This window comes from Eupeodes corollae, chromosome 1, assembly GCF_945859685.1.
Source record: "Eupeodes corollae chromosome 1, idEupCoro1.1, whole genome shotgun sequence".
NCBI classification, from domain to species: domain Eukaryota; kingdom Metazoa; phylum Arthropoda; class Insecta; order Diptera; family Syrphidae; genus Eupeodes; species Eupeodes corollae.
The window spans coordinates 164,541,512-164,563,501 of record NC_079147.1 but is presented as its reverse complement, the minus strand read 5'-3'; the positions used below and the strand labels follow the sequence as shown (position 1 = coordinate 164,563,501).

General features: G+C 35.7%; 1 pseudogene; it reads right to left on the bottom strand.

The window, feature by feature from the left end:
• Positions 1–12,399: 12,399 nt before the first annotated feature.
• Positions 12,400–21,324, bottom strand: LOC129946619 (malate dehydrogenase-like; annotated as a pseudogene).
• Positions 21,325–21,990: the final 666 nt, after the last annotated feature.

The window sequence follows — 21,990 nt, the reverse complement described above, 5'->3', positions numbered from 1 at the left end:
TCTACTTTGAGGTTAAAAAAATTAGATTGAAAAAACGACGCGAACTTCTTGCAAATTATATTAAAATCATCGGACAACACTATATTATAAGTGATGCTAAATCCCAGTTAAGCTTCTTTTCGTTTTAATAAATTGCCAAAAACTCTTAGGGTTATTCTTAATATTCGATTCAAGAGACGAGATGTATTGTTGTATGCATTTTTTTTTTTAAACTCATACTCCCTTCTAATTGAACTGTCCATATAAATGAATTGAAGATTTTTTAATTTTATTAAGTTTATTTATTCAGTCTTGCTATATTTTTGTTAAACCAAATACGTTTATTTGAATTTTTAAATAAAGTTTTTTATGAACGTAAAAAAAACGGCTGAATCTAAAATGTTCCGAAACAGAGTAAAAGCTTGTTTAGTATCTTTACTCCTTAAGATATGTTGCCAATCTACTGTGTTTAAAAAAGTCTTTATGGAATCATAATCAGCTTTTTTAAAATCATACAATTGTGAATTATTTTTCGATTTAGATTCATTCAAAATGGAAAAATTAAAAAAACATTTCAGCTGCATTGTTATGAAACATTTTATAAGATGGTTCACTACATTGAGTTTCAAGGCAATTATCTTAATCCTTAAGTTAAAAGTTTTACTTTTCAAAGAAACAACGCTAAAAATAAAATAATTTTCGACTTACACGCCAAATGAAATGAACGCTACTTTGAATTTTAATACGTTTTTATTTTTTCCTTGAATCTATAACGTACCCTTTCTATGTATTATCCTTAAAGACAAAAAAACAAAAACATAATCATTATTGGAGATCAATCCTTTGAACAGTCCAAAACACGATGTGTGCTACCTCTTGACCCTTTTTCTTGGCCAAAGGACAGATGCCAGATAAACACACATCACCCTTTTGTATCCTGGGTGTTTCTTCCTAATGATACACACCAGGTGGTTTGTTCGTAAAATAAAACTGCAGCCCAACGAAGATGTGTATACGAAACGAACATGGACATGGAAAACCTTTGTACATGCATGTGGTGGTAATATGGATGGACCAATCCCTTTCCCAATCCCATGGGTGTAACGTACGTTGCAAGCTGTGGAAGGAACACTCTTGGTCTTGAGTGATGAGGCTCATTGAGGAGAACACAACGGAGGCTATATTAATGACGTAGATGAATCCTTTGACCAATACATTACGTAATAGTCGGCGGTTCTTATTAGTTACGTGTTCTTGTTTCCCCATAACTGATTACGACAGCGATACTACTTGAGTTCTTGAGTGGAGAATTTATTTTAAGCCCAAGTGACACCAAGCACCACCATAATCAGAATCAGAATCAGACCATTTGACAATCACAATTCAAAACTGATGCGATGCAACGACCAACGAAGCATCGTCGTCTTCGACGCTAACGCAACGGGGGGGTTTCGCTTCTCAAGTAAGATTACGTTCTTCTTGACATTTACTTTATGGTGATAAGAAATCTTTTCAATAAAAATTGTATAGCTTGTGCATTGTGCGTCCAAAGAGTCAAATTGGCTTCCCCCCTTATTAACGGCTCGGGTATCTAAGAACTTGGTAAGAAGATACTCGAAGGTGTTGAGAATAGATATTGCCTATTTATTAAGTACAATGGTGTATTTAGAAACTGGCTTAGTCCGAACACACCAATATTTTTATAAATAAAAACACAACTTTTTGTTCTTCTGTTTTATTGTTTAATGCAACCGGTTGTGTCCATAAAATAAGAACTAAGAACTGACCCTACTTGGCACTCAATTAGGATTGGAAAAGCCAGCATTTTATTGGCCAATTTGTTTAGGATTAAGTATTTTCTTCACCTAAGAGTCGTGGAATGTGATCAGGTGTGATCAGTGAAAAGCAGCAGTATTATGAAATCAAAGGGCGTTATAAGCAGTTGAAATGGAAGTTTATTGTTTTTGTATTTTATATGCGCCCACTACATTTTCATATTTGTTAGATGCCCGAACTTTTATTTTAAGAGATGCGATGCTGCGGGTGTTTGTTGTTGTTGGTTGCGGGAAACACGCTTGAAGATATCAAATTGGTTCTTAGCCATTTTTATTGAGTGGAAATATTTTCATCTAATTTAGTGATATTATGGATGGAAATGCTGTTGATGATGGCTCAATAACATCATTGCGGTGTCTTTAAGTATGAAGAAGAACGAATTGATTGGATTCATGTGTGTGGAGTGTGTAGAAGCAATGATATCAAATTTAGTTTTTGTTCATCTGATTTTGATCTCGAGGACCGGAGTAGGTGTATGATGGTGGTAAGTTTAAACAATTTAGAGTACAAGAAGATGGGTTGCGTGGGAATTTATAGTGTTATTTTATTTGACATTAATATGAGCTAAGGGAGATATAAATAGCTATTTAGATGAAATAGTGAACTACTTTAATTGTTCATAAATATATAAGTTAGTAGGCAACAACACATAATAATCATGAGTAAACATTTCTACGAGCTGCCATCATAGGGTTTTCCAATAAGGACTTAAATAATATTGGTTTTAATAAAACGCAAGTATTTGAAATATTTCAAAAACTTTATTATCTGCTTGAAAAACAATTAAAACTTTTGTGAATGAAATTCGACTTCGTTCATGTGGTCGACGCGGAGTCGATTCTTGGACTCAATTTTCAATGATGGCTCAGAGCTTTTCCAATGTCGTGTGCTTATTGGCATAAACTTTAACTGGTCACAATGCTTCCTCGATAGTGACGTGGATTTCAGCGCAGATATGGTTACAAACTGAATTCTTCGTGTAATGAAAAAGTGTATCCCGAATAGGGTAAAATCTATAAAACCTAAAGTGAACTCATGGTTTGATTCGAGCTGTAAAGATGTTATTAGGTTCAGAGATGTAAGTTTCCGTTGTCATAAAGGCAACTCCACTGAGGAAAACCGAAATAAGTTTAAACAAGCTAGAAAGACCTGTAACGCTCATATTTGACGAACAAATTTTTTGTACGACCAGAAATTAAGGCAAACAATACTACAATGTAGTAAAAATGTCTGGTCATTTGTAAGAAACGTACGAAACAACACGTCATCCTCGGTTCCAACGCTCGTCCACAATTACACTACTACAAGCCTATTTGCTTGCAGCACAGTTTGCTGTAAATTCGACGCTACCTGAGAGTGTCATGAGTCCTCCTGCTCTTGAGGGCGTAAACGATTTTATGGGACAAATGTTCTTTCGCATTCGTATAATTGCAAGAGTACTGAAAGGCTTTGACATACAAAAATCCACTTTCCCGAATAGTATTCCCCTTATTGTTCTGAAGAGGTGTTCTTCAACCCTTGCAAACCTAGTCCTTAAAAAAGGTGAATCCCAATCCCCCTCTTACTATCGTCCAATAGCACTCACGTGCCTTCTTTACAAGGTCATGATTAATTATCAGCTTAAGTAATATCTCGAAGAACGGAAGCTTCTTAATGACCGGCAGTATGGCTTTCGTTGCAATAGGTCCACTGGTGATCTCATGGTTTATCTCACCGAACAGTAGAACAAATCTTTACATCATTTTGGAGAAAGTAAGATTATTGGACTTGATACTTCAAAGGCATTTGATAGAGTTTCGCACCAAGCTCTCTTATCGAAAATAGATGCTTTTGGTATTGATGAATCTCTTCTTCGTTGGATTCGAAAATTACCTTTCTACCCGTTCAATACAAGTTGTATTTTACGGTTTCAAGTCTAAAATTCATAACATAAATTATGGTGTCCCCCAGGGCTCCGTTTTGTCCGACTCTCTTCTTTATATATTTTATAAATGATCTTTTGCCTGTCACTTCTAATCCAATAAACTGTTTCGCTGACGACAACACTCTCAGCGTTCCGTATTCGTTTCTAGATTCACATATTTGTTCTTCGAATGTGAAGCTCATTAAATTCTGATCTCGACAGCATTGTCCAATGGGAAATTATAAACCGTGTAGAACTTAATGCTTCAAAAACTTAATGCTGTCTCCTGTCGTTAAAGCTTAACCCACCCCCGATGCTGCTATTCATGAGTGGCTTTTGTATCCAGGAATCTAATCAACTTTCAGTACTCGGTATGTGTATCACAGATCACCTCTTATGGAATGATCACATATTGCCAAAAATGCTGCTAGATGCTTAGGATTTCTCCGACGGTGCAAGAAATTTTGCACCCCTTCTGATCTGGCATGCCTTCATTCGTCCAAAACTCGAATATAACTCCGATATTTGGGCAGGTGCCCCTGAAACAAGTTTAAGTATTTTGGACCCAAAAAAGAGCTTTGAAAATGATAGGTGATAGAACTATAACCGAAATGTCGCATGTCTTTCGTTGTTCTACCGATATTTTTATAAACAGTGTTCTGTCGAACTAGCCAGTTGCATTCCCCCCCTCAAACCTTAAGCTCGTACTTTTACGAATGCTCATCAGTTTACCCTTGAGCTTACGTACGTACTGTCAAGTAAAGAGATTCTTTTTTTAACCACACATCGAGAATGTGGAATGCTTTACAGAACTCTGTTTTTCCCTATCATTTTAAAATTCAAAAACTTTAAGACCAATGTGCATCGGTATCTCCCCTTTCATCCATCCCTATTTTTCTAAAGCTCGCACTGCGTTCAAACCTTAAACATGTAAAGGGTATTAATAACCCCTTGAGCCCCGTCAACTATAAACAAAAAAAAAAAAACAAATTACTTAACGTGAACCTAACAAAACTAGTCTTAATGTATTAAATCCTACTGAAGGGGCAGCCAATTTAATGGTCCATTTCTTGAAATAAAACGTTCATCAAACTTACTCTTCAAAAAACCGGATAAAAGGAATTCGGTGTGGCTTGAGGCACTATCCTGAATTGATCTTGTATGGATTTAAACTAAGATCCTTACTAAAAATTCGCCATATTTTGATCTGGGTATGCCCAATTCTTGAGAACGATGAGGAACTCATTGGTTTGGATTGTTTGCTACGGCGGCATAAATGGGAGCGATATCTTCGACACTTCAACAAACCCGTTGTCTATCTGACATAGCAAAAACCGCAAAACAAATATAACCAAATAACGAATTGAACCAAATTTTTGAACTGAACTTGTTATTGCCTGTCTTATAGAGTTTTTTTTTATAATGTTGTTCGTATAATGTTATAATTATGTAAGGATACAGTTTGAGCATTAGTAAAGGGAGAGAGGTGTTGAAAGGAGGTGTCGGTGCACATTTGTATTTCTGAATATTGCAATGACTGTGAATAACAGAGCGTGGTAAGGCGTTCCACATTCACGTAGTACTGCTAAAGAACGAATATCTGCAGAGTACGTCTGGGGTTGGGCTCAAGGGTATACTGATAAATCTAAATGACCTGCATTCAATGCTGTCCAAGAAGCTTAAATAATTTGTAGGAGCAGGCAGGGATTGGATTAATACTCAAGCTTGCCAGATCTTGCACCGCGTTAGATAACCCAAACATCTTCCGTCATTTTTGGGGACATGATCGTATGTGATCGTTCCACAATAAGTGGTTGGTGATACACATCCCAAAAATATTGCGATGTTCAGTCTTCCTAATGCAAGTGCCATCCATGGATAATGGCAAATGTGTAAATTTCGCTTTAACGATACAAGACAGAACTGGGTTTTTGAAACATTTAATTCCACACGATTTTGTATTCTTCATTGCTTCAATGCTATTTAGTTTGGAATTAAATGAGCTTATAATATTTTTTGTTGCAGTTCCACATACGAAGAAGGAGAATGTGTGTCTGAAAACGAATAAAAGCGAAAAGTACTACAGTAAGCTAAACATAGTATTGCATCAGAAGTTGCAGGCAGGAGATCATTGATATAAGTGAGAAAGAGTGTTGGAGAAAAAACAGAACCTTGGGGCACACCAGCAATGTTTGTTTTATTAATTATTTATTTTCATTCCATTCTCTATGTACAATTTAATAATGTTAACATAAATATTTATTTAGGAAGAAAATAGTAGGTATCATTCTATAGTTGAAAACTAGAGGCGAGTGTACCATATCAGGAAATTTAAAGCATATTATGTATAAAACAAATAAATATTTGGAGTACTTTGTTACATGCAAATAGCATAAAATTAAAAAAAAAATTATTAAATAAAGTAAAACAAAAATTGAAATGAAAAGAAAATACAAAGCTAAAATGTTATGCTATACTTTAAAACAGATTTTTTACCATCGATCTGTTTGTTTCAAAGAACCATGTTTTTACTGATGTCAAAAATAAATAAGGATATTGAAGTTTTTACTCATTGAAATATTAAATAAAAATTGAGTATTAATTCTTAAGCTATGTGTATTTGAGTTTCTGAGTACCTGACTGTATCCACTTCTCTTGAAATAAACTTTAAGAACTTTATATACATAAAGGTGTTTCAACGGCAAGATACGACGATCTTAAAATAAAGGCTACTACTACTTGATAACCTTGATTTCTTAAAAATGATTCAGACAAAATTTTTCTGCGACTATGGGATCAAGCGTGTTTTGACCTCCGCAACTAGTTATTCCATACTGTAGCTTAGAATCAACGAGCCCAAAGCATTTTGTTCTTAAAAAAATTGTTGTACAAGTTCGTCCTAATAAGAACATTTTACGTGTTGCGGACATTAAGTATTCCTAAAAATTTAAAACTATTAACGAATTCAATTTCAAAACAACTATTGGAACAAGGTGTCATATGTTCAAAGCTAGATTTTCCACAAGAATGTGTAGCTAAATTTCTTTCATGTTCCTGAATGAAAGATAACATTACAGTCCAAGATTGGAGCTATTTGTTTTAAATTGCAGACCATTACTTTTGTTTTTTCACTTAAAATGAGCTCATGCCTAGAAAACCATTGTCTTGGTACATTTAAATCTACTTGTAACATAGCGATCAGCTCAAATAGCTAATTGCTAGCATATGTCAGAACGGCGAACGTCGTTATTTTTCTAATTGATGATTGTTTGAAGACAGAGTTTATGCATATCAATAACAATATTGGATATAACACAGTTCCTTGAGGAACACTGGTAGTAAGCTTGATGTCTTGCCGATAAATAGAAAGTAAACCAATCGAAAACCGGACCTCTAAATCCAGCTTTATACATATTTCCTAAAAGAATCTGATGTTTGACCAAATTAAATGCTTTAGTCAGATCAAGAACTCTCTTATTGTTGTTAAAACTTTCACTCACCTCACTGCAAAACTTTAATATGGCATCGTCAGTACCGCTACCTTCTAGAAAACCAAATTGATCGTTGCTGAAAAATTAATTTCTGTCTAACAAAAAAAACACCATACGATCCTTTATGAGCGAAAAGTTTAGAGAACATTGGTAATATGGAGATTGGCCGATATTGACTCATAACACTACGACTACCCTTTTTAAACAACGGAATGACTTCAGTCTCTTCCAAAGACGATGGAAAAATTCCAGAGGTCATACTCAAATTAAATATGAAGCAAACCACGTCAACTATATAGAAGGCGATTTACTTAAGCAGGCAATTGGTTATCATCAGATGTACTGGAACATTTGTTATCGAGAGACATTAATTTTTTGTATATTTCGTGAGATGTAAACGGAACAGATAGACAACTATTGCTTTGGAATTGGTCTTCTACCAAATCTGGATACATATAGCAGTTACAATTATTATTAAAAGTGGGACAAGGATTTAAATTTGATGCGACAGGAGTAAAGTATCTCTATTTTCTTTTTTGTTTAAGATAGAATGAACTACTTTCCATTCTTCCTTAATATTCCCTCTACATGATTCAAGCTTACTAGAGTAGAAATTATCTGGACTAATATCTAATTGTTTTTTAACATTTTCACTAAGTTTATAGTAGTATTTTTTCAGAGTCTGATTTTGTGGATGCCGTTTACATTTTTTCCATTTTTTCTGTAAGAGTCCAAAGACAAATGCATCTCTTATTATCATTATTATTAATATTTATTAGGCTAAACAGGAAATGTATATTCCAATACTTGAAAGATAATATTTAACAGAGCTTTTAGCTGAGTTTATGTTGTTACAAATTCATTGCTGAGAGGGCGGTCGGAGGTAGTAAGTGTAACAAATCTGACTACAACCCACCGCCTATACAGAAAGTTTTTTAAAGGAAATACAATTTAAAAATGCCGTTCAAAATCAAGTAGTTTTAAAATTTCAAAAATATTTTCATGGTTTGTTCGTAAGGAACAAAAATAGATTTTTTAAGTTATTTTAAAAAGTTATTTGCAAATTTAGTTGACTTTAAAGCAGTTTGTGGGTAAATGCTTGATGGAAAGCTGGATGTTAAGTTTTAAGAGGTGGCATATGGGTAGAGGATCCTTGTTAATTAGGTGACTGTGTGTGAGCTGGTTGTGATCAATTTTCAACCTAGTGAAGCATTTGATAATGATTACAGGTAAGGATGATGGGTAAATAGAAGAAGAGCGGTGGTGATGGTATTGGGACCGATCCAATATTGTTTGTCTGTGCAAATAAGAACAACTCAGTTCCAATATATCTCAGACAAACTAATACTTGGGGCTGATCGGTGTGGACCCAAACAATACCTAAAAAAGAAAAAAGTACTTAATTTGTATGCCGATTTTTCGAGCAAACATGAAAGTGATGTATAGTGCTAATGGTTTTTTGGTGCCTTGGGTTGCTTTAAGATTTTGGTGCAGTTCGAGAGAATTAGAGATATTTGAAGGATAAAAGTATTTTTTTTACAAGTCTAAATGTAAGGAAATGTGAAAACCGGAAAAGGTTTCAGCAAGCCAGGAAGGCTTGCAACGCCTATATTCAAAGGACTAAATTTTTACGTGACCAAAAATTACGGCAAAAATACTGCAATGTCCCAAAGGCAGTAAGAATTGTTGGTCATTTGCAAATTGTTGTCAATGACACTCCTATAGTTAGCTCTATTGATAAAGCCAACTTATTCGCAAGGCAGTTGACCGCAAATTCCACCTTACCAGATACTCATCCAGTTTTTGAACGCGTAAATGATTCTATGCGACCATTCTTTTTTCGTACTCGAACTTTGACGAGAGTTCTTAAAGATCTCAACATGAATAAATCCGCTGGCAGAGATGTTATCCCCGCTATTATTCTGAAGAAGTGTCTTCAACACTAGCTAAGCCACTGTGTAAGCTTTTCCATCTATCTTATTCTTCTGGGCTTCCAATTAGTTGTTCAGCCAATCCTAAGAAACAGGCGAATTTCCTTATCCCACAAATAACCGACCGCTAGCACTAACGTCCCTTTTTTCTAAGGTCATGGAAACGCTGATTAATTTTCAGCTTAAGAAATATCTTGAGGAACGGAAGCTCTAAATGGCCGGCAATACGGCTTTCGTAGCAATAAGCCCAATTGTGAACTCATGGTTAATCTCACCGAACAATGGAACAAATCTTTACATCGTTTTGGAGAAAGTAAGATTATTGCACTTGATATTTCAAAGGCATTTGATGAAGTCTGTCATCTTGCTCTCTTATCGAAAATGCGTGCTTTCGGTATCGACGAATCTCTTCTTCGTTATATTAGAAAATCACGGATTCAAGTATGAAACTCACCAAACAAATGCTGGTGTGCCCCAGGGCTCCGTTTTGTCTCCGACCCTATTCCTCATTTTTATAAATGATTTCCTGTCTGCTACTTGCTAGTATCCAATACATTGATTCGGTGACGATAGCACTCTTAGCTTTTCATATTCGTTTCCAGACTCACAACCCTCTACTTCGCATGTGGAACTGCAACGGCAAAATATGATTGGCTCATTAAATTCCGACCTAAACAGCATTGTACAATAAGGAATAAAAAATCGTGTGGAATTTAATGCTTCGAAAACGCAATGCTGTCTTGTATCGTTAAAGCGAGATAAACCCTCTTTGCCAATATCTATGAGTGGCACTTACATTAACGAAACGGAAAATCTCGACATCCTCGGAATGTGCATCAGCAACCACCTTTTGTGGAGCGATCACATACGCGATGTTTCCAAAAATGCCGCAAGGTGCTGAGACGTTGCAAGTAATTTTTCTCTCCGTCTGATCTGGCTACAATCTATAAAACCTATATATGTACGTCATCTCTGGGCTGGTGTTCCAGTAATTTATTAAAGCCGCTTGGACAGTATTCAAAAAATAGCTTTTAAAATGATTGGTGACATTAACATCATCAACACGTTTACGTCACTCGTACATCGACGCAAGGTTTCTTGCCTCACCCTTTATTTTAACGGACTATGCTCTAGTGAAATAGCCAGTTGCATTCCTCCCCTTAAACAATTTAACCGTAATACCCGCGCTTCTATGAATGCCCATCACTTTACCCTTGAGTCCAACTTCAGCCGTACTATGAAGTAAAAAGAGATTCATTTTTTAGCCGTACTACGCGAATGGGGAACGCTTTGCCACGCTCTATCTTTCCCTGTCATTGCAATGTTTAGAAATTTAAAATCAATGTATACCTCCTATCCAACGCTTTCCTCTTTTCCTAATGCTCACACTATGTCTTTGGCATATTAAAGTATACAAAACCCTTTTAGTGTTCGCTAATTATAAAAAAAAAATAACATGAATGTTTGTCTACAAATATGCAAAAGTCTGCATTTGTTCAACGAAATTTTAGCGCCGGATTGGATGCACCAAGAATTGATATACGTTTAAGTATATAATGGAGAGAGTTTTTAGTGCGGCGTTATTTTGAATCTTGAAAGAATGTAAAGAATGTCTGCGTTAAGAGTTTAGTCAATATTTTTAGATTGCAACCTTAATTCGCTTATATCGTTGTAGGCTACGCTTGCAACTGATAGTATTGATTTTTGGGGCTATTCAAGTTGTAGATATCTAAAAAGGTGTTAATAACTTTAACTCTGAACTTACGATTTGTTAAGAAGAGACATTTCTTTAAAGCAGGAAGCTACTATTCATTAATGAAGCGCTACGGAAATATCCATAAGCAGGAAGGTTGAGAAATTTAATCTTCGATGCCATTGTTTTTTTTTTTTCAAACGTCACCAAAAGTAATAACTTTTTCCTTCGAATGAGAAAAGAAGTTATTAAAATTATTACCTACGCTTTTAATTAACACACCGCATCTGATGGAAATTCTGCACAGTTTGATAATGCAAACTTATATATTTCAATCGGTCCTTTCTCGGAAAATATCTCATTTAACATATATGCATAAAATAGTTCCAGCTGATTGATAGCAAATGCAAACCCGCTAACTTCTAAGAGTATAAGAAGTGTTATATGTACATAACTCAAATTAGTTACGGAAAATCCATCATCAACCATATGAACGATAAAGTAAGCACAAAAAGAAACACACACTTGTTTTTCTAAAGCCAGGCAGGGCAGCCCAGGCATCTGCCTCAAGTATGTTCAACGATGCACTGCACTGTACTACCGTGATAGCAACAATCGAATTGCGGCTCAAACCCTACCCTACCCTAGATCGGTATTTTACTCTTCTTGGCATCTTCTGCTTGTTTAGTAGTTCAAGGTGTGCCACATACAGAGCTTGTTGCAAAAAATATAAATAAAACATTTAGTCATGGAGAGGGTAGGGGCCGGGTGGGTACTGGGTACTGGGTACCCACTCTATGGAAAAAGTTGGATGTGGTCCGTGAAACAAAGAGCTTCCATCCACTAAAATAGTTAAATGAGTGCGGTGTAGTGTTGGAGTAGTGGAAGTGAAGTGCATGATGTGGGTATAATGTCTGCTGCATCGACTCGACTTGACTCGACCGTTTTTCCCGGCGAGACATTAAGAAGTCAACCACTTTCCAGTTTACCAAAGTATATACAACAGAGTACTATAAACTATATCTCTCTACTGTACTGTACATAGGTTATGTGAGTGTTAAGCTTAAAATTGCTATCCTCCCACAGCACCACTTCCATACAAAAACTAAGAGTATATCGATTCTCTGAACCGACCGTGTTCCTAGCCATACAGACAACTATATAGTCAACCAAATTGGGATGGGATGTGCATCGTTATTGGATGCACTTGGTTTGGTGAGCTAATCGTTTCATTTGGACAAATGATTCATAGTTAATCGACGGAGCGGCGGTGGCGGCGGCGGCTGCGGCTGCGGCGGCGATATCGTCGTTGTGTATACTTAAATTCTTCCCTCTGTGATGCTGCTACGTCTTCCAAAGTATAATAATAATTGCAAGTGCTTTTGAACGGATGGGTTGGGATGATGCTTGGTGGGAAAAGTTTACATCATGACAGTAAATATGAGTTTGACAAAACAATAAACTTTACTTAGGCGTCTGCTTCTATACATACCTCATACCTTCAAATGTCAACTGCATTATGCACCGATTGCTACGCGACGATCGATTGATCTTCGTTTTATGGTATTAAGCTGAACGCCTTTGCCTATGTTAAATTTAAACAAAATTAATACATGAAGATTTACTATCATCTTGCCAGTAGAACGCTACAAGAATTTTGAAGATTTAAATCGAAATGTTTGTTCGATTAATAAGAAGTAGCACCTTTGTAGCATTTAACGATCTACCGAATATGCGCTGCACCTTTTTGAACCTCAATGTAGACAGAAAGAATGAACCTTATTTTTTCCAACTCTAAAACGCTGGGTAGCACAGTTTTGATATAGTAGGTATAACTAATCTGCTATAATTTAAGAACAGGTAACATCTGTTGGCCTGGCAATAACTTAGTAGATGGACTTATAAATAATTGATTTTTAGTGATTTAATGATTAATTTTACAATTATTACATAAATATTTATATCACAAAAATCTAATACAGAAATAAATAAAATGCACGACTGGGTCGCACGAACTTGCTCCTGTATGGAAAGAGTCTGTTTAAAAAAGTACTTATATGAGATTTAAAAATATTCCTATAAAATAAGTTTGGCTTCAAAGATATAAATGCCATTTGAATTGTCAAAAAACCGCACGATCTTTGTATATGAAAACCATAGTACTCTCATGAGCATAAACTTTTAAGCCTAGTACATACTTGTGAACCATCTCGTGAACCCATACAAATTTCAGTTTTTGGTTCACCCGTGAACTTGCTCGTGAAGCTGAGTGGAGAACAAAGTGGAGAGTTTTCGTTCACGGGCAATTCACGTGCAAAATGCACGGGAACTGTTGGTGAAGCTTTGACATTTGGTTTGTTCATGTTCACAACGTGTACTCACAAGTGTGTACCAGTGAGCAATGTCAAAAGTTCACTTTCTCCACTGGCGAACGTTCACTTCACGAGGAAGTATGCACTAGGCTTTAGGGCGACCAGATGCCGAGTCGTTGGCGTGGCGTTAGTATCGAAAGTGGAGAAATTCAGCGGGAGCGAGAGAAAATATTATTCCCATTCCCATAAGCAGCCAGCAGAATAAGGGAGATAATTAATTTTCGACCCAAAAAGTCTACACAATTTCCTTCATTCTATTTGAGTCTATGCTTGTATATATTTTCACATAAAGAGCTTCCATATGAAGGTTGATGAATTTGTTTTTGTTTTATTTATATCAATGCACTTTATATAACAAACAAAATGGCTTAATATTGTATCTAATAAGGGGATGAAACAAACTTTTGTATGAATAAGTCAGCTGTTTAGGATCTTTTACCGATATTTGTTTTTATTTACATTCATAAGTCTTGTTTTACTTGTGTACGATCTTTGTTTCTATTACCTATAAAGCTACAATGCGATTCATATAGATTCAACTTGTTCCTTAAAAGCTTTTTTCCTTTAGATAGCTTTATTGTAATTTCATATTAGAAGAATCAGGATGGAAAATAAATAAGATAAGAAAGAGGCAGACCATGAATGTTTAAATTTTAAGGCGATCGCCTATTGGTTGTGTAGTTAGGTAGCAGGTAGATGTCTAAAACGACCATAGAATAGTTCACTTGGCGTGCTTAGCTTTATGCAGATAGATAGATAAGGACATGTTTATGATGATAATGAAGGAATGTTATTGGTGGCTAGAAGGTACATACTACATTCCTTCTTTACTACAAGTTTTCAGCGCAAACATGGAGTTATTACGTTTAGTCTATTTTTTTCACTAAAGTTTTAAAAAACAAGCATACGAACAGGTACAAGAAATTGCTGTTCATGTGTTATTTACAGTCAGGCTCTTGTGCGTTTTGGATTTTAGTTAAGAAGTGACACGTAAGCAGTAGTTGTAGAAGTTGTACTTAATACCTTTATAAATAGGTACAATGTGTATGCGTTGAAAAAGTGATTCTAATAGAAAATACATATACTCTCTCTGGCCAGTTTCTTTAACTTGTAGGTAGGTACTAAGTATTTATTTTTTTATATAGGCGAAGGCCAGTAAATCATGTGTGAAACAACCTTATTCGTAAAGAATAATATTTTAAAATCATTATATACAAAGTTACCAAGATAATACTTCTTGATAGACTCTTTAAAATAGATTGTTAATTAAATATATCATATAAAAACGTACCAAATGCACTAATTTGGATGAAAGCTAGGAATGTAATTACAATTTTGTCAAAATAATGCGCTCTTTCCGGCTCATGCACACTAAAAATAATTAAAAAAATAATATTTTAAGATTCAAAATTTTACCTGAAAAATAAGTTTGTCTTCAAAAATTTAAATGCCATTTTATAAACAAAAAAACCGTTGATTTTTTAAATTTTTATTTTAAAAATCGTTAGAGCGGTTTTTTTTTAAATTAATTTTTTATATATAAAATTTTCCAATTTTGTTCTAAAAATATGTTTGGAATGCAGTTATTTAGTGATTGTAAATATACGTCTAACGTTTGAATTTCGTAAAAAATTGTTGACCCGTTTTTGAGATATAGAGTTTTGAAAAATAAAAATTCAATATTTTTTAAAAAATCCAAACAATTAAAAATTGAATTTCTGTTAATCAAATATTGTTAAGGAAATATAGGAGCTTATTCAGAAAAAAAAATTATTAAAATCAGTTCATAAGTTGCTGAGAAAATTAAAAAACAAAATAACGGTTCTATGAGCTGTACCTTTCCTGAGCAATACAAAAATATGGTTTTCTTATAAAAAGAAGCCAAAGTTAAAAATAAAATTTTAGAGAAAATTTAAAAAAAATCTATCGGTTTGTTTTTGAGAAAATTTGAATTTTCGGTTTTTGACCAAAAAAATTGTATGGGGGCCACTGTTAGTTTTGATCTTAAAAAAAAAAATGAAAAAAACGCCTAACGCGAATCTGCTCAAAACCTTAACTTCCAAGTTTGAACTCAATCGACCCAATGGTTTAGGCTGTAGGAGCGTGGACAGACAGACAAAACCGACCGGACGGAATCGCGGGACCCACTTTTTTCGACTTCTCTACCATCGTAATATCATGTTTGATTAAAATCTCGAGTTCGAAATTTTGCACGAATGCAAAACTTGCCATATAGTTCCTATATGTCGCAAGTAAAAAACAAATCACTAGCACATCAGAAGTCTTTACTACATCGTCACGCAACTTTACAATAGTTAAAACAGTTTGGAGACATCTATTTTATTTAGCATACTAAGATCTTATTCATCTGAATAAAAGTCACTTCCAAGGATATTTCTTCTAGTTTCCCTGAGAATTGGACAAGTTCCGACGAAATTGTATAAAGTTCTCCCTTTCTACTAAATTGCAAGTGGTTCACTCCAGTGGTAAATCTGCTTGTGCGGTATGAAATTTAGGTTGAGTAGTTCGCTCTTTAACTTGACCATTGTGTAGCAATGACGTTTACATTTTTTGTCATTGAAGTATTTCCTTTCTGCGAGATTATGTTTAAGGCCGTAAGTTGTTCTGAACAACTGCTCCAGCTGCATATTCTGCTCTACACTTCTTATCTACCGCTGCTATAACTTGTACATAAGACCTTTCCTCTGCGATACATTTTCCATATTTAAATTGCTTGCATCCGCTAGACGCACACACTCACTTTACCATTGATTTTGGTCTTTTTTCAGCTTTTATAACTAATTTTCTAATTTTCTTCTAGGTCTTTATGAACAGAGGTAATATAGTCAGGTTTCCAGAATAATCACGTAATTTGCTAGCAGACGAAAGGTTCTTTTCACATAATGTGTTAAAAGTTTTTCCACCATGTGAAACTTAAAAAAAAAGGATACTTTCTGCAACTGCTACAAATACCTTACCTTCGTTTAGTTTTTCCACGAAACAGGTTTTTAAGTTTTGGAGTCACTATAGCTAAAACTTTTCTTCAAAATTAAGGTTTCTTGAAAAAATTACGCCAATGTATTTGTATTCGTTAACACATTCCATATTTTCTCCGTTTTAGTTCCACTTTTTATTAGATTTTTTAGTATTGAATTCCGAGTTCCTCTCTACAACTCTTTGAGCACGTCCCAACTTCAGAAACAAGCCAAGACCATAAAGCTTGTAGAATAAGACACTTGTGTTGATTGAGTCGAATGCTGCTTTGAAGTCAATAAAGATTACATATAATTTTTGTCTCTGTTTAATAAAGCTTTTCGCTAGCCTTCTGGGAATACAGATGATATCTGTTGTAGAATACCCTGATCGAAAGCCTGGTTGAGCCCCTTTGAACATGTTCTGTCTCTTCTAAAACAGCGTTGTAAATATCTTATGTGTCGAAAAAATAAAAGAAATTCCAAAATAGTTTGTTGCATCGAACAAGGATCGTTTTTATTCTTTCCGGAAAATTATAGCGTCTCAAAATTTATTTGCGGAAATATCCACTTAAAACAATATATTAAAAAGTGTTACCAGACGTTCTTTTAGCGTGACTGTTCCATATTTTTAGAACTTAGCAGGAATACAATTTGCAGACGCAGTTTTTCTTTTTTAAGAGCTCCTAGAGTTATTTCAACTTCTTGTAGGATAATTTCTTTATCCATGGAATGATGGTTAGTACGTTGGACTGTGAAAGGGACCAAATGGACGCTTACAGAAACGCGACTATTGACGCACTACGTATAGAGTGGCTTACTGACAAGACTCAAAAACTAGTACAGACGAGTTACAGACCCACATGACTTGGACACTGAAGTCGTCAATAAAAAATGGCAATCTGTTGATTAAGCAGAACTACAGGTTATCAATTAACAACCGAACCGATGGAGGCGGTGGGAGCTGCTTTTCAGCAAGTGCAAAAGGTGAAAGTTAGCATTTGCCTCAACCACGACCTGGAAAACTGAGCCCTACTTAATCACTTTTGCCTTCGAAATGATATAACACAATGGCGATCTAAGAACCGCGGTTTCATGCAGTTCAATGACGATTCCTTGGCAAATGCCACAATCGCCGAGCAAACGGGACCAAGTCCCTTGTTAGTGGCGAAGGTTGAGTTTCAGCTCATCTTCAACTCAATAAAAAGCAAAAAGTCAACAGGTGTCGATAGTATATCCAACGTTATACTAAGACATTTACCGATGGAGGCAATTGATAATGCATATTATCCAGTGCATTGAAAGACCGGTCAAATCTTCGGTCAATAGTCTTCTTCCGAGCATCAGCAAAGTTTTTGAAAAGATCTTCAATAGAGCTCTGACTAAGTGGGCTGCGGAATTGGCGTGAACTTCACGGGCAGCGATTAGCGAGCAAAAGTCTAGTGTAGTACCTCGGTATCTGGTTAGATCAGTATTTATATTTTGACAGATATATAAATGCCCCTTCCCAGATGGAGAAGTTTCGGTTGTTCGAACGGCAGTGTTTACGACACGCTGTACCGGCTTTTATCTTCCTATGTACATTACTATACAACGGGGCTCGAAACAAAAGAATTGACAATTTCGTGATAAAACTCGTTCGAAGTCACATTGCAAGAGCTATGTCTTCCACCAACAATTTAATTTTTGGGGCGTTCTATCCGAACGAGTATTTTGAAAGTGCACGCTTGAGTGGCTTCATTCCACCTGAGGCATTTCTCTTTTTAGATAGATGCGGTGTGATAGATAGATAGATATGTTGGCAGTTCCGCTAATCTACCACGTCAGATGAAGAACCGTGGATATGCGACTCCCGTACAATCGGGACATCAGTGCACAAGGCGGAGCCGAGCTCCTTCGGTTCAGTAGGGCTATTTCCCAACGGGACCGAACTGATAAAGTGAAGCAGGAGAACCAGTTTTGGTGGCTTCAATCGACACTTGATAGTGGGTAGTCGGGATGGGGTTTTTAGGTTAAATAGATCTTAGGGCCGAAAGGCTTTAGAATTAAGTATTATTGTTTGAGTGTCCGTATGGGACATTAAGTTAGTGGTAAGTTATGGATAATTGGGCTAGTTTTATGAATTTTTGTCTAGATTTAAGGTATTTTTAAGAAATAATGAATAAAAATGAATTTAAAAAAAAAGTGCTTTGGACTGTCATGCCAGAGGTCTTGGGTTCGATCCTTGCCTATGACATCTAAGGTGTTTTTCCACTGGTACTGCCTCTTACGAGGAATTGACAAATTCTCCAAGAGTTATTCTTATCATGAAAAAGTGTTTTATCAATTTAGCCGGTCGGATTCAGCCTATGTTCTCAACGAATTGTTACGCCAGCCAATTTATTTATTAATCTTCACCTAAGGTTGCATTTTTTTTAACTGATGATTCTTACCCCAACAAGATGTAGGATTTTCCGGACAGTTTCTCGAACTGATTTCATTTTTAATTCGAAGTTTAAATAAATCGCATAATTTTATCATTTCTTTGCTCTGGCATTGCAAATGGTATGTTTTGATTGTCTTCCAAGACCCTTCAATTCGTCCATTACTCCTGACTCAAGGCCGATTTGCTCGTTCAAATCACCAATCAGCATAAAGTTTGAAGTTTCCCTCCCATGTTTGTATTCAAAATTTTAAGACCAAATTTTCCCTGTTTTTCTTACGCTTGCGCTGCCAACGTGAAAAAATGCAAATGAAAAAATGCCTGAGACCAAATTTGTTTGTTGCTTAAGCTTCCAAGAGATTTTAAAGATCAAAAGCCAACAAATGGCAAAGCTTAATATGCTTATAACACAAATTTCATACTTAAAAGAGACAATTTCTAACCCAGTACACTGTTATCTGGAATGCCACCAGCGAGGAATCGTCTAAGACTTAATTTATATCCTGAAACATGCAAAACTATAATATGCATTCGAAAAACAACAAACGTTTAAAAGTTTTCTTATGCAAAAGACTACAAACTTAAAGAGTTCAAATAGGGTGTGTGCGGGAATAATATTTCTGTATACAATTTACATAAACATAAAGCCCATGATAAAAATCAAACCTACGAACCACCAGGAGCAGTAACAATCAAATCAATTCCTCATCTTTATCAATCACATTATTAAACTTAAGGTGCGTTAAAATGCAGAAATGCAAATGAACATTCTGTCGTCCGCACCAAAGCATTGCGCTTCATTTTTCTACTAAATGATGTGGCAACAAGTGAACAGATGTCAACAATGTGGTGCAGTGTTGCATAAATGATGAGCCATCAGCAAAGAGCTCAGCTCAGCTGGTGCTCGCTCGCTATAGGCCAATTGGTAGGTGTATTATTGTTGTTAATTCCATCTGCCTTAAAGTTGAGGGATCTACCTTTACTGAAATGAAGTTGATTGTGTGTGGAATGATGAGAGCTGAGTAGTGATGGTTGCCTATAAATAAATCACACACTTCTAGCGAAATGGCAGGAACGTTTGGATGAATGTCTCGCAGTCTTGACTCTCAACCATCTATTCTGAAATTGTTTATAATGCTCATGTACGTATATAGCTAGGCGACCGCGACGAAACGTCAGTCGCTCGCGTCCGCTGGGATTGCATTAAATGGGACATTTTGTGGGGATTCTATACTTGATTTCGATTTAACGTTGATGGAAAACCAAACTGACGATGGAGACAGCGACAGCGACAGCCATGAGATAAGAAAACTCTGCTATGCAACACATCGCGTCTTGGCATTTTTCGTTGTCAGGCTTAAAGTTTTTTTTTTCCTCTTTTTCCTTAAACTGGGATTATACAAGTCTGGAATCAACAAAACGAACAGGTTTCATTGTTGGAAATAGGTTCAATTTTCTGGAATATTTAAACGAATTGGGTGGAGATCTAGAGTGATGAGAGTCGGAAATTGTCAACCCATGATATAAGCAGGGTGAAATATTACATCAGGGTAAGCTTTAAAAAACCTTGCTCGATAAGAGCAAAAAAAGAATACTCAACCAAGAAGCATTTTAATTTTCTAAGACCTTGTTAAAAACAAAAGAGTTGAAAGGGTTTACTTTTTTTCGCTTAACCAATTTTGTTTATTGAATATTAACTTTTAAGTTTGGAATCAAATAAGAGAATAACAAAAACACATTGACACTACCTTTGCACTTAAAAAATTCTATAAGACTTTGCAACAAAATCAACACCCTTCTTGATGTTCTTCTGAAGTTCAGAATGGGTAAGAACCTGAAAATTCGAAGATTTCCTTCAAATCTATTCTTTCTCAAAACAACCAATGTTGAGAAAAATCGTGCTTCGGTTTTTTATTCGGAGTACGAACATTCGATGACATTAAGTTCGCCATTCAATCCTCTCAACAGGGAATTGGTAAAACGAGCTCCTGCGTAAGTCATTGAAAGAGCAGCAGAGCCAGCTCCAGCCTTTGCTTTGAATAATTCAGTAAAGGCATCTTGGATTCTCTTGGTAAGTGGTTCGATATTTGTGGAGTATTTAAGTTGGCTCTGGCGACAGAACTGGAATAATTGTCGGACCAGAATGACCTCCGATAACTGGAATTTCTTCTGTTTGTAATTTAACGTTATTACCGTGACCAATAAATGCTCGTCAAAGAACAACATCCAGTGTGGTAATACCAAAAAGACGTTTTGGATCTTTTTAAGAACTTCGTCAGCAATTAGAATAGCAGTGTTAACGGGGTTGATGATAAGGGTGAGTTATGGTTTGGGGGCATTTTTTCGAAACGGCATCAGCAATGTCCCTAACAATACCGGTGTTCATGTTAAACAAGAAATCTCTGTCCATACTGGTTTGCGGGGTACACCAGCAGAAACAAAGACAACATCAGCGCCTTTAAGGGCTGCACCCAACTCTAAGGGTCCCCTGAATCCTTGAGTTTTGCTGGAAGTGTCGATGTGCAGCAACACCGGCTGCTTCCACAATATCATTCAAATTCAATTGCGTTTCCAATGGCTTCAGCTTCTACTTCAGCAACAACGAGAGGGGTTGTCCAATGACATCGTTAGCATTATAAACCGTAACTTTGAAGTAGTTTTGTTTGCTGGCGGAGAAAATCTTGGTAGCTTGAAAAGCTAATTGTTTACTTATTTGCTTACACATTTGAATGCCGATAAATAATTCTATTAAGCGGGCTCAATAGAAAAGTATTTTTAAAAAATGCGATACACTCGACAACCGACCATCGACAAACAGAGGTTATGGAGATAAATGCCTAACCGGTAAGCATTACGGGTGTAACAGTCGAATGCCGATTTTAACAAAATATGTGAAAAAGAACAAACGCAATCAATGAAAAGTGCCATATTTGATTGATTTTATTCAACGCCATTGTATAAGTTACAGCATACTTTTAGAATAGCATCTTCAGTGGATTTACCGGATCTAAATCCAAACTGGTCGGATGAAAAATGGCATTTTTTTTTTCAAATGAAAGCATTCGCACTTTTATTAATTTGTCAAACAGATTTGAAAAAACAGGAAGTAACGAGATTGGTCTGTAGTCGCTAATATTTTTTCTATTACCATTTTTTAATAGTGGAATTACTTCAGCACATTTTAATAACTTCGGGAATATACCACTCTAAACGCTAATATTAAAAATAAAACTCAAAATATCAACAATTTCCCATGTCCCTGTCATAATGGATTTGTGAAGGCTTCTTTCATCAAATCTCACATTAGTATTTATGCAGTGAATCCAGGATTCACAAAATATGTTAAGTTTGTTTAAGCCAGTAAAACTAAATCGTCAGCGTAGAGCAAAAC